The sequence below is a fragment of the Apodemus sylvaticus genome, chromosome 4 (assembly GCF_947179515.1).
Source record: "Apodemus sylvaticus chromosome 4, mApoSyl1.1, whole genome shotgun sequence".
In the NCBI taxonomy this organism is placed as follows: Eukaryota; Metazoa; Chordata; class Mammalia; order Rodentia; family Muridae; genus Apodemus; species Apodemus sylvaticus.
Window position 1 is genome coordinate 100,056,652 of NC_067475.1, and position 14,528 is coordinate 100,071,179.

A 14,528-nucleotide genomic window follows, 5' to 3' on the forward strand; every position below is an offset into this window, starting at 1 on the left:
AAATCTTGTTCATGGCAATAGGATTGAGGGCAGTTCCTATCATGTCACTGGGTTCTCACAGAGTTACATGCGTGAAGTGATCTATAATAACATTTGAAAACAATCTATCAATTTCCAACTGAATTGAGTCCCATTTCAATGTCATTGAAGGCAAAGATTTAGCAACCACTTGACTTGCACAGGAATGTGGTACCCAGACATTAAGGTTGTTCATTTTGTTACTATCCTTGCCAACCTTTAAATTAATATTATTTCAGATTATCCTTACTTTTTTTTCTTTTTTCTTTTGGCTTGGATCCCAAGGTACTTTGTACACCAGTACAGATCACCATCACAAGATACTGGAAGAATTCTCTTGGGAAAGGATGCTGGGATGGGGTTTTTCAGATAGAACATATCATATGAGATATGGACTTTAATTTATTTAAAACTGTATGTGCTTATAGATCTTTGAAAGTTTCCATAAATGGATGACCAGACTAATTATACCCCCAGTGAGGACACTGCTCTAGGGAAGAGGGGTCAAGAGTCAGGAGGTGGAGCCATTGGCTTAGGGGCTCCTAAGGCTGGGCTGGGTTCCTTTCCTGACTCCTCTCCATTTCTCCTCCCACACCCACTTTTCTCTCTCTTGCTCATTGGATGCTAATAATTGAGACAACAGCAATGAAACCTGGAAGCAGGATGGGTTGGAGCCTTGGAGAAGAGCTTCTGACGAACTCCTAAGTCTTCAGGTTATAGACTTTTCCTGAAACTCTTGGCCTTATTCCTCCTCAGAAATTCTTTACCTATCTTTTCCTGTCCTTACTGCTGCCTCTCACTAGCTCACAGAAAAAAGGCTCACGGTCAAGATCAAGATTGAAATACATAAGAAGTCATTTTATTTAATTATTTGCTTGTTTGTCTCTTTCTTTTTCTTTTTTTTTTATTCACTTTACATCTTGATCACAGCCCCCTCCCTCCTCTCTTTCCCGTCCTAGTCCTACTCTTATAAATCCTTTCCTCCATTGCCCCCTCCCCTTGGGTACCACCCCACCTTGGGGCATTTAGTCTCAACAGGACTAGGTGCATTCTCTCCCATTGAGACACAACCAGGCAGTCCAGGTAGGGGAAAGGGAATCCAATCTCAGGAACAGAGACCAAGACAGGTCCTTGTTAGAGGAATCACATGAAGACTAAACTGTACATTTGCTACAAATATGTAGGGGGACTAGGTCTGGCTCCTGCATGCTCCCTGGGGCTCTGTGAGCCCCCATAGCCCCAGTTTAGTTGACTCTGTGGGTCTTCTTGTGTTGTCTAGGCAACCAATAACTGCCCCAACTTAAGACCCAACCCATGTGAGAGAGCCAACCTCTGACACTATTAATGATACTCTGTTATGCTTAAAGACAGGAACCTAGCACAACTGTCCCCTGAGAGGCTTCATCTTGTAGCAGATAGAGGCAGATGTGGAGACCCACAGCCAAACATCAGGAAGAGCCTGGGGAATCTTGTGGAATAGTGAGGTATAAAAGTGAGCAAGTCAGAGAGGTCAAGGAGTCATTTTAAATCAATGAGAAAACTATGCTGACTCCACCAGAAAGACTTGGGCCAGTGATGTAAACAGGCAGTTCCCAAGAGAAGAGTTTCCAATAGGTCAAACCCATAGAAAATGTTAAAAATCACTCTGAGATCATGGAGATGTCATTTAAGACAACAAATAACATTTGGAAAAGCAAATTAGAAAAATCACCATTTAGTAGTGGTTGGCTGGAGAATAAAGGGTTCAGTGAATATAGGTAGAGATTAGACAACACACAAAAGAGTCTTAGGGCATGCAGACTTGAGCTGGCAACCCCAAGGCGCAGAAGTCTTCTAATGAGGAAAACGCAGTGTGCAAGGAAGATACAGCCTCAGATCTCATCGCAGTATGAGTTTCAGCCCAGGTTCTTTTGGTTGCAAGTACATTTGAAATGCCTCCTTCCAATTCTATTGTACTGGCTCTCTTGGCTTTGATTCTTAACCAGTTTAAATGAGTGGCTTGTGTGCCACTCGTCAACCAATTAGCTGTTGTTTATCTGAGAGGAGAAATGTGATGTGATGAAAACGATTCCTCTTTTAGGCTTCACATGTGGAACTAGGAGTAATTTTTTTCTGCAAAAGACAGGATTCGAGATAGGCCTAGCATATCTACAGTGGGGAAGAATGGAACTGATTTAAAAATCCAATCTGGGATATGAAATAAATTCTCACACCATGCAATGAGATGGTATATATTTCATTCATTCATCCATTTATTTGTTTATTTGTTTATTTCTGGAGACGGTCTTACTATGTAGCTCTGGCTGCCCTGGAAATTGCTATGTAGACAGGCTGGCTCGCAGAGATCCACCTGCCTCTGATTCCCAGTTGCTGGCATTAAACATATGTAACACAACGAGGACCTAAAATGTTCTTGAAGAAGACAAATGATGTGGAAATAGGTTCATGTTGAGGAGAGAGAATTGCAAAAGAGACTATGTAATTTACTTTCACATTTTTAACATGTTTGCAAAGGAAGAAGTGTTACATAGAACATAGTGGTCGGGATAGCTGCTGGGTGAAGGAATAATTGGTTATTTTAATCGTCTAGTCCTTCTGAAATTGTTTCTTTCTAAATGAATTACAATGAACATTTGAAAGCATTTAACAAGAAAATAAGAAGACCCCAAGATTCAGGACTTGTTTGCCTTTAAGATTAAAGGATATAAAAGTAGAGCCCAATTCTTGGTGGAGGGATGCTGGCCTGGGACTCAGTGAAGAAGCTAGACACACTCGCCTAGTCCCGGGGAAGAGTGCAAGCCTAGGGCAGGCTTGCTATGATGTGAAGATAAATGAGTGATGTAGGCAGCGGGGAGGACATAGCCACCCATCTTTTCTTTAGCTCTCCATTTTTCTCTGAGAACGTTCAAGTCCTTCGGCTGTATTTAATGAATCTGTGTGGCCTAGGGAAAAGAGTATGGGATTCAGCCATGTAGAACCCAACTCTGGTTCACTAGTTATCATAATGAAGCCATAAGCCTCTTGAGCTACAGTAAGATAGAGATAATAACAGGTTATTTGCTTCTTCATATGGTTGTATGAATTGCAAACATGAACACTGTATGGATCTCCCCCATCTATCTATCTATCTATCTATCTATCTATCTATCTATCTATTTATGTATCTATCTACAAAAAATTTGTATATTACAAATGCCAGAAGTGTGTGTATAAACATATGTGTATATATATATATATATATATGTGTATGTATATATACACATATATACATGTTTATGTATCTGCACACTGTATGGATCTCCCTCTATCTATCTATCTATCTATCTATCTATCTATCTATCTATCTATCTATCTACAAAAAATTTGTATATTACAAATGCCAGAAGTATGTGTATGTATATATATATATATATATATATATATATATATATATATACATAGATGCATATGTGTATATATACATATAGACACACAGACACATACACACACACATATGCACTCGACCCACAGTGAGTGACATTGTTGGGAGGTATGGCCTTGTTGGCAGAAGTGTGTCACTGTGGGGGTGGGCTTTGAGACCCTCTTCCTAGATGCTTGGAAGGCAGTCTTCTCCTGGTTCCCCTTGGAACAAGATATAGAACTCTCAGTTCCTTCTCTAGCTGCCATGCTTCCCACCTTGATTATAATGGATTAAACCTCTGAACTTCTAAGCCAGCCCCAATTAAATGTTGTCTTTTGTAAGGGTTGCCTTAGTCACGGTCCCTCTTCACAGCAATGGAAACCCTATCTAAGACAAAGCCTAACCCCTGATTTGGCCTTGGCTCATTCTCAATGAAATTGTAGATCACTGGACTTCTTGGGAAAGTCTGGGAGTCTGGATGACCTGAGACCTTTGAGAAGTGTTCACTATGAGTCTTCTATACAGGTAAGAGAGAAAAGGTCAAAGAATATGTATTTCTGGTGAAAACAGGAGCTCTGTAAACAAGAAATGTTGCTGAGAGACAAGCTGTGGAAACAAAGGTCTTATTTAAATTCAGACAGTTGCTACAACATTTTCGAATATAATAAATTATAGCTCTTTTTAAAATGTTCACTGAGACATCTTCAAGATATTAAAATTTAAACAATAAATGTAGACATTAAGCCCAAAGTCTGTGATTACCACAAAACGTATAAACTTTATTATGCAGGAATTGTATCTGTTTCCTTGGCTATACAAAACTGTATTTGGGGCTGGAGAGATGACTGAGTGTTTATGAGCACTGGTTATTCTTCCAGAGGACCTGGGTTCAGTTCCCAGCACTTACAAGGCAGCTCACAACTGTCTGAAACTCCTGCTCCAAGGTATCTGACATCCTCATTCAGACATGCATGCAGGCAAAACACTGATAGACATAAAATAAAAAGAAATACATTTAAAAAAATTGTAACTGTTCCTCTGCATTCTGGAGGCTTAGCCCACCTCATGGTTGTCACTCTGCCCAGGTGGATCAGCCCTCCATGGCGCACTGGCTACCATCTTTCTTTAGACCAGTGTTTTGCCTCTACTTTTCTTCAGATCACCAGAAATAAAGGAGACTTCCAAAAGATTCCATGTCTAACACCATGAAGTCTGAGTTCTTTATCACCATACCATGCCAGGCGACATCTAGGAAATGGCAGAAGCATTAGAAGAAAAACAACTCTTTTATCATCTCATGTGTTCTTTTGTTTTTCTATTCCCATAGATAGTTTCTCTGCATAGTTCTGGCTGCCCTGGAGCTCAACCTGTAGACCAGGTGGCCTGGACCTCACAGAGATCTGCCTGCCTCTGTCTGGGACTAAAGGTGTGCTCTACTACTGCCCAGCTACCTCAAATGTTCTCACAATGGTATTGCAACCAACACTATTGCCTTTGAATGCAGTTTTTAGTGCTTTGATCACAGTATGGAACTATACAAAAGGCTATGTAGTCATATGGTCAGGGGATCTGGGCTTGAAGTACTCTTGTTTCTTGTCCTCAAGTGCATTCTGTCAGTTACTGCTGTATTTTCTCAACTTCCACGTTTATGACTGGCCCATGACTATGTTTCACTATCTTTTAATAGTCAAGTCATACTGGCCTGGCACTATGTCCACTCCAAACTCATGTTAAAACTTAATCCCCATTATGAGATACTAAAAGAGAGGATCAGAAGGAACCTTGGAGGAATGATAAGAGCTCTGCTCTTAGCCGATTAATGTGTTACTAGGTCAATAGGTTGTTTCCAAAGAAAGTCTTATAAAAACATTAGTGAGTCTAGGTCACTCATAAACTCCTTCCACACCCCCTCAAGACTCTGCCAACAAGAAAACCATCACCAGATGTGGCCTCTTGACCTTGGACCAGAATTGTGAGCCAAAATAATCTTTTCTCTGTAGGTTACCCAATCACTAACACTGGGTTATTAGGAACAGAAATGGATTAAGACAGCCATCATCAAACATTTCGAATGATTTTTGTGTGAAGACACAGAAGAGTGGATAAAATGGTTTACTGTTCTGTCTATATTTTATCGACTGCCATGACTCCAGGTAATGGCCACTTAAAATTGTTAGTTCTGAGATAAACATGCAGCTATAACTTACGTTTTCTTTGATCAGTCAGTCATTGGCACTGAAGAGAAATTTATCAGGTGATGCTTTCTGTGTCTTTCTGCATCAGTTGACAAGGCCTTGAATTGTCAGGGGTGCACTGGGAATTTTTATAGCGACATTTCTGACACCAGCTTTGTGGGTCCAGGGGGTGAGCATGGGGGGGTCAGTGGCATCTTTTACGTGTTGGTGGCTAGTGTGGGTGTAATGGGGTACGGCTCTGGCTGTCAACAGAATTGTCAGCAAAGCTTCCTAACTCCCCCTGGAGTTCCTTCTGAGTTGTTGTGCGGTGGAGTGGGGGTGGGGGTGGAGGTGGGGGAATGTCCTGATTTCCCATCAGCCAGGCTGAGGTGCTGAGGTGCTGAGGTGAGCTCTGAGCTTCCTCAGCTGGCTCATCCTTGCTCTTCTGGCAGCCCAGCCCCAGCTTGTTTTAAGCACCTCATTTCCTGTGCTCAAGAGCTTTGCCCTTTGTTCTTAAAATAGAGCGATTCCTGGCATCTGGAACAGAACCATAATCCACAGGAAAGAGAAGAGAGCTGGCTACATCTGGTCCCTGCTTTGGTCATGAAGATAGTGACTTGGGAGGAGCAGGAGGCTCTTGGGCGGCATAGTCTTTCCTGTACCTTTCTGTGCTCCCAAAATAGAGGCTATTTGTCAGCTGCCACTTTCCTCACAGTACTTCAAGCCTTTGTTTTGACAGATATCTGATTTCTCTTAATCATTTTGCCTTCATGCCCTATACTGAGTTGAGTTCCCACTGGTTCTAATTCAATCATGGTTGAAAATAAACTTTATTTACAATTTTATTTTATTTTATTTTTTTAAGTTTCCAGGGCTGGAGAGACAGCTCAATAGTTAGGAACGCTAACTGCTCTTCTAGAGGAGTTCAGTTCCCAGCAACTACTGCAGGCAGCTGGCAATCTCTTGCAACTCCAGTTTCAAGGGTTTCTGAAGCTATGGGCTCCACAGGTACCCGCACTCATGTGAGACAAACAGACATAGGCTCTCTCTCTCTCTCTCTCTCTCTCTCTCTCTCTCTCTCTCTCTCTCATAAAAATAAAATACATCTTAAAATTGTTTTTGATTCATTGAAAAAGTAATTCTTCCATCTCAAGCATACTCCAAAATAGTCTCAACTCAATGACCAGAAAGCTGTACACCTAAGTGGCCTTGGTTGCATCTCTGTTGTTTCTATTAAAATACAAAATTAGCTTTGCTAGCTCTAGGGATGCCTCTCTGTGAGGACACAAGGAGCTCACTTCATGGTCAGCTTTGTCTCAGACGTTCGCCCACTCTCTGCACTTTGCGCTTATGTTTTACTGTTAGAATGGACAGACCTGGGCATTGGCGGACTTCATGCCTGTCAAAGGTGTCAACCTTCCTTACCTTATGTCCTGTTCTGATTTCTTCTCACTTGGATCCACTCAGACACTCACACATTTCTAGGAAATTTTGTTCCACTTCTGTTTGTTGCACTAACAGATTTTTTTTAAGTTTTCATTTTTTTCTTTTATTTTTATTTCACGTACATTGGTGTTTTACCTGTGTATATGTCTGTGTGAGGGTGTTAGCACTTCTGAAAATGGTGTTACACACAGATTTGAGCTATCATGTGGGTGCTGAGAATTGAACCAGGTTCTCTGGAAGAGCAGCTGATGCTCTTGTGTGCTGAGCCATCTCTCCAGTCAAGAAATTTTGTTGTTATTGTTTACTCTTGTAGTTTCTCATTTTCATATTTGTCTTTCTTTCTTTCTTTCTTTCTTCTTTCTTTCTTTCTTTCTTTCTTTCTTTCTTTCTTTCTTTCTTTCTTTCTTTCTTTCTTTCTTTCTTTCTTTCTTTCTTTCTTTCTTTCTTTCTTTCTTTCTTTCTTTCTTTCCTCCCTTCCTTCTCTCTCTCTTTCCTTCCTTCCTTCCTTCTCTCTCTCTCTTTCTTTCTTTCTTTCTTTTTTTCTTTCTTTGTTTCTTTCTTTTTTTCTTCCTTTCTTTCTTTTTGAGACAGGGTTTCTCTGTGTAGCTCTGGCTGTCCTGGAACTTACTCTGTAGATCAGGCTGGGTCTCAAATTCAGAAATCCATGGGCCTCTGCCTCCCAAGTGCTGAGATTAAAGACATGCACTGAAAGGATAGAAAATAATACAGTCTAACTCTAATGACTCCAAGAAGTCAGAAGTTTAAAATGCTATCTCACTTTGTTAGAAACTAGGTAAAAGGTCACATTCTAGAGCCCGCCCTTTGTTTAGATCTAGCTGAAAGGCCTTGAATAGGTGATCCTGGCCCCACAAGGTAACTGGAAATGGGCTAAGCTTATCTTGCTTCTGTAAACTGCTTATGCCATTATCCCTATGCAGGAGTTCACTCAGCTATAGACATTCAAGAAAATAGGAAATTATTTGGTCCACTGATTGGCCTAAAAACTATGGAGTGGTACAAATTGATGGGCTCACATTTTGCGGGCTCTCCATGCTAAGAAATGATTGGTTTGTGGTTCTCAGGCTTTGCTGTAAACTTATAAAAGCTGTGGCAAATTGGCACTCATTGTCCACAGTCCTCTAGCCCTGTGCGGTGTACGGCTGTGGAACCCAGAATTCTGGAATAAAGAAACCCTCATGTTATTGCATAGAGACTGTTTCTCGCGAGTGATTTGGGTGTCGCCTTCCGGGGTGTAGGGTGCTGGGGCACCCTCAGTTTTTGGGGGTCTTACAGCACAACTACTGCCTGGCTTAAGTCGTTAATTGGTAGTGAGTAGCTTGCCAGATTGTAGAGTAGTTCTATTTTCAGTTTTCTTGTGATTTCAATTTCTATTTTAGTGTTTCTACTCTGCCTTCTCTTCCTCTCACCCTCTACTTTCCTCTTTCTTTCTTTCTTTCTTTCTTTCTTTCTTTCTTTCTTTCTTTCTTTCTTTCTTTCTTTCTTTCTTTCTTTCTTTCCTTCCTTCCTTCCTTCCTTCCTTCCTTCCTTCCTTCCTTCCTTCCTTCTTTCTTTCTTTCCTCATTTATTTGCAGTGCTTGAGATAGGCCTTGTGCATTCCTGACAAACATTCTATACTGGGCTATAGCCCAAGTCCTGATTTTTATTTTTAATTGACAAAATGATGATTGTGCATATTTATGGTGTATAATATAACATTTCAATATATTTAAATTGTAGAGTAAGAAAATTAGGCTAACTTACTAATTCTCCTTTGTAGTTAGAACATTTAAAATCCATTCTTTTAGCAATTTTTGAAATAAACAATTCATCATTATTAACTATAGTCTCCTTGCTCTATAGTATAGCATTAGAGCTTATTCCTTCTGTTTGACATTTTGTAATATTTGACCAACTCTTATCTTTCTTTAATAATGTCCCTTTACCCCATTCTGGTGACAAATGTTCTGTTCTCTGTATTTCTATGGCCACAAATAGATTCTATACTTGCCTTTTAGGAAGAGCCTATTTTACCTAGTGTAATTGTTGAAGCCCACTTTCCCAGCATAGCCGTAGCCATTCTGTTCCATGCCTGCCAGTCATTTCATATTGTTACTGACACATGCACACACACACACACACACACACACACACTGTCATGCTAATGACATACCATTATGTTCTGTATGTTCTGAGGTTTGTTAATCTTAAGAAATTCTACAACCATAAGCTCCACTTAGGCTAATCAAAACTGAGATCAGTTTGAACTATATGTATAAACTACTAAAATAACTTGGAGAAAGGCCAACCACACCCTGCAGGCTTCCCTACACCTACTTATAAGATTGTTGTGAGTTTTTGCCTATATAAACTGACCCTCAAAAGCATTTGTGATCATGGCTTTCAGCTTCCCAGTCTGAGCTATGGTCCTGATCCATTAGTCTTGGGGTGTGCATTCAATAAACCATACCTGTTTAACTGAGATCTTGGTCTGAGTGGTTTGTGCAATGATTCCCAGACCCCAACAGTAATGTCTTATACATTTAAATATTCTGGAGCAAATAACAGGATTTTACTCTCTGTAGAAGTTGAATACTACTCCAACGTGTATATATACCATACTTTTAAAAACCCACTTACCTATTGATGGGCACTTAGGTCAGTTTCATATTTTGGCCAATGTAAATAGTTCTGCAATGAACATGGAAGCACACACATCCCATCAGCATACTGACTTTATACCCTTTGGATATAAGCCAAGAAGTAGAATTGCCAGATTGTAGAGTAGTTCTATTTTCAGTTTTCTTGTGGAACTGCCATATTGTTTTCCTAAGTTTACATTCCTTCCAACAGTGTGCAAGGGCTTTCTTTTCTTTATATCTTTGCCAACTCTAGTTTTTCTTTTTTTTTCTTTTTGGTAAGTCTTTCTAACAGGTGTGAAATAATTATTGGATAGCACACCTGCTATATCCATATTTAATCTTCTTGTAACAAGACAGGTAATGAGTAAGTGTTTAAGTGAGCTGCCCCAATTCCTACTGCAGTATTATTTTAGGTTGGAGGCATATTTGTCCTTAGCATCTCAGGAGATCAAGGTTGTTCCTGGTTATGTTTGAAAAATTTCAATCTATCAACAATCTAAAAATGGGAGTTTTATATCAATGAGATGCTAATAATATGGTTGCCTAAACAACCTATATAATGACAATACCAGTTTATTTTCAACCTCAGTGTGAGAAATCTCACAAGGCCTGTATGAAATCCCCAGCTGTTGAAAAAGTCAATGTACTCTAAGAAGGAGCCCTTAAGAGGTTATCTAATCTCTAAAGGTCATCTCTAAACACATACACATAAACACTAAATAAACTCAGCAAGATGCATGTTTCCATTTATATGTATGTATTACAGTAATAATTAACAAAGAGGTCATAAAGCTGATGGGGAGTCAGCAATGAGGGAGATGCTGGGGAAGAGATAGAGTGTGGAAATATAAATACAGTATTCATCTATGAAATGTTCAAAAGAGGAGCAGGGACAAAAAGGGAGAGATGGCTCAGAGGTTAAGGGCACTGGCTGCTCTTCCAGAGGACCTGAATTCAATTCCCAGCAACTACATGGCAGCTCACAACCACCTGTAGTAGGCTCTGATGCCTTCTTCTGGCATGCAGATATATATGCAGACAGTACCCTGTATACATAAGAAGTAAATACATTTTAAAAATCAAAAAACCAAAAAAATAAAAAAAAAAAAGGCTCCTCTTATCTCCATCTCAGCACTTGGGAGGCAAAGGCAGGTGGATCTCTGTGAATTTAAGGCTAGGCTCTATAGAGTAAGTTCCAGGATAGTGAGGGACACAAAAAGAAACTGTCTCAAACAACAACAACAACAACAACAACAACAACACCCCCAACCCCCCCCCCAAAACAAAAAGCCAACCAACAAACCAAAAAAAAATGTGGCAAAATTCAAGTGTGAGATACACTTAGCAAAACTAATTTCATGATTACTATTGAATTAAGATTCCAGATTTCTGTCTGAATAAATGGAAAGCACTGTGTTTTCAGGGTTAAAGTACAATTCTTGGGAGAAACATCCAGCATCGTATCTTTGCTAACCTGTTTTTCCTTTCCTAAACACTTTATTTTAATATTATTCATACAATTTAAAAAATAATGGTAGGGGTGGGCAATGGCTAGAGAGATGGTTCAGTGGTTAAGAGCACTGACTACTCTTCCAGAGGTCCTGAGTTCAATTCATATGGTAGTTCACAACCATCTGTAAAGGGATTCAATGCCCACGTGGGATGCACAGCTATAGTGTACTCAATAAATACACAAATAGAATACTCTGAGGGATCTTGAATCATACGCCCAGTACATGCAAACATAGTACTCAGTGGACATGCATTGGCTACTTCCCTTGTGATGAGATGTCTGATGAAAGCAGCTCAGGAAAGGAAGAGCCTGGTTCTGCTCATGGTTCTGTATATGGTCCGTCATGGCAGCAGGACCATGGTGTAGCTGGTCGCATTGCACTCATACACAGGGAACAGAAGGCAGATAGGAAGTAGAGACAGGCTATAAAGCCTCAAGGTCCATCTCCAGTGATTCACTTCCTACAGCAAGTTCTATCTCATAAAAGTTGTACAATCTTCCAAAATAGCGACATCAGCTGCGGGCCCAGTGTTCAAACTGGGGAATTATGGGGAAGATTTTACAGCTAAACGCAGCAGTATAATACTGGGCCTAGTATTTCAGCATTGCTATAGGCAAGGTTAAGACTACTTCTTCCTTGAATCCTTTACTCTCCCTTCTTTTCCCTGTGATGATCACTTCCCTCCCCTGTCCCCTTGAAAATGGCCTTAACCTTTTTTTCATTTTAAGAATGAACTACATCTTTTGGATAGCAGTAATGACCCTCAAGGCGACTACAGTATCTACCTCCACTCTCTTCTCACGTCAGCCATCATCTCCTCTTCAACTCCTGTGCTTCTCAGGAGGCTCTCCTCAGGGGAGCATGATACTGATACCCAGGCTTCCTTCTTCTCTGGATCCCAAGTGGGCTCAGCTTTAGAGACACAAGCCAAAGACAAAAGGGGACCGGAGAAGGATGTTTGATAACTTATTCTCCTATGCACTTCCATGATACAGTTCCTCATCAGGACTTGAATGTTGGCGAGCTTAGCTGGATCAATATTTTTTACTAGTTAGTCTACTTCCTATGGATGATACTGTTTGGGCTCTGGTAAGTTGGTTCATTTCCTTTCAGCCGTAGGGATGATGATAACTCCCTGGTCTTGCTTATTCATTTGTATTTCACCCTTTTCTTGTGTCATAACTCCATTAATGTGAAGAGGTTCATGAAAGCTCCATCAATGAAGCTATTTGCATATCCATCATTCTTTGTTAAAGTCTCACTGATGGAGTAACTTTATGAGCTGATTTGACAATAGTCTCCCTATGCTCCTAGTTTGAAGCTTTTAAAAGGCCTAAACTTTATTCAAGCCTTTATTTTCTTTCCATCACCTATGCACACGTGTTCATCCTATCTGTTTTGTTCTGTCCATAGTTCTTCATCTTCTCTTCTTTACCACTAGCCTAATTCCAAATGTGTTATCTAAACAATTTGAGATGGGCATCAGGAAGATTTCCAAGGTAGTCTTTTATTTAGGAATGTTCTTTCTCTATTCCAAAAGGAAAAGGATCAAGTTTTGTCTGAAGATCTATCCTGTGTGTAAGATATATTTGTTTTTCTACATTACCAACATTTGGAATGAGTACATACCTTATTTTTTAAAATTATTATCAGGTGATTTTTCTTTGTGCATCATCTCTTCCTGTATAAGATGTACAAAAGCCTTTGTGTCCTCTAGGTTTATCTTGGCAGACCCAGACCAGACCCACTTTGGGTATGGTAGTGTTCTAGCCTGAGCTATCAAGGGCACTAGCTTTGTATTCTGGAAGATAAGAAAGCAACTTTGAGAAGAAGAAGGGATAAGAGGTAAGGCAAATGGTGTAGAAAAAGGAGGAAGAGAAGGAGGAGGAAAAGGAAGAAGATGGGAGGAGAGAAATATTAATGTCCTAGATGAAGAACACAGAGACTCTGGCTAGCTGAGTTCTTACCATCAAGTAGCAAAGCTAATTGGACAATGAATTTATCAGTAATGACTTCGGGAGACAGAAGATTGAAGAGGATGCAGAAATCCAATAATAATTAAGATTGGATTTCCTGATAGAGGATAATGATTTGATCTAGGAAAAAAATCTTGATCTGTATATAAAAGTAAGATTTAACTAGATTTAAAGAAAAATGAAGAGTCATGAAATTTCACACCAAGTTTGTGCTCCCTCCCTTAGTAGCTGGTGTGCCACCCTCAGTGCTGGCACATTCAAACCCAAGGAACTCCGTCTCCTACACTCTATTTCAATGTCATGTTATGTCCATTTATGGATTCGAGCCAAAGCTTAATAAACAGTCTATATTTGGCTTAGATTAATTACTTTATATCCATTACCCCATTTACCTCATTCAACAATCAATGATATTTTCTCGATTTTACAGATAAGAGTCCTTAGGCTTAATGAGCTTATAACTTTTCTAAAAATATACATATAATAAAATAATGTATAAAATTCTATCTTTTTAAAGGTTATGACATATTGTCTTACAATGAGCTATATTATTTTCATCCTGGAAATGGACAGGGGGAAATGCACCTTCCAATGACCTTGACTGTTCTCTTTTTTTCTACTGGATTATCCTTTAAATATTTTGTATCTTTGATCTACAGACAAATATCCTGAGGGAGCCAATGTGGTGGTTTGACTCTGAATGGCCCCCAGAGGCTCACATATTGGAGCACTTAGTTACTAGGGAGTGCACAATTTAGAGGATTATAAGGACCAGGGGACGTGGCTTTATTGGAGGAAGTTTGTCATTGAAGGTGGGCTTTAGGGTTTCAAAAGCCCAGGCCAAGCCCTGTCTCTCTTTCTGCTTATAGATCAGAATGTAGCTCTCTGCTCCAGTGCCAGCCTGCATGATGCCATGCTTCCCACCACGTTGGCAACAGACTACATTTCTGAAACTGTAAGCAAGCCACCAATTAAATGCTTTCTTTTTTTTAAGAGTTGCCTCTTGGGGACCCTCTAGGAGGACCAGCAGTTTCAATTATTCTGGACCCCTGAGATCTCTCAGACACTGGACCACCAACCAGGCAGCATACACCAGCTGATATGAGGCCCCCACACATATACAGCAGAGGACTGCTGGGTCTGGGTTTAGCAAGAGAAGGGGCACCTAAGCCTCAAGAGAATGGAGGCCCCAGGGAGTGGAGAGGTCTGGTGGGGTGAATGGCAGTGGTGTGGAGACATCCTCATGGAGTCAGGGGTGTGGGGAGGAGGTATGGGATGGGAAACAGTCAGAGAGTAGACCAGGAAGGGGATACAATCTGGAGTGTAAAAAAAAAAGATTAAAATTAGAAAGAAAAGTTGCC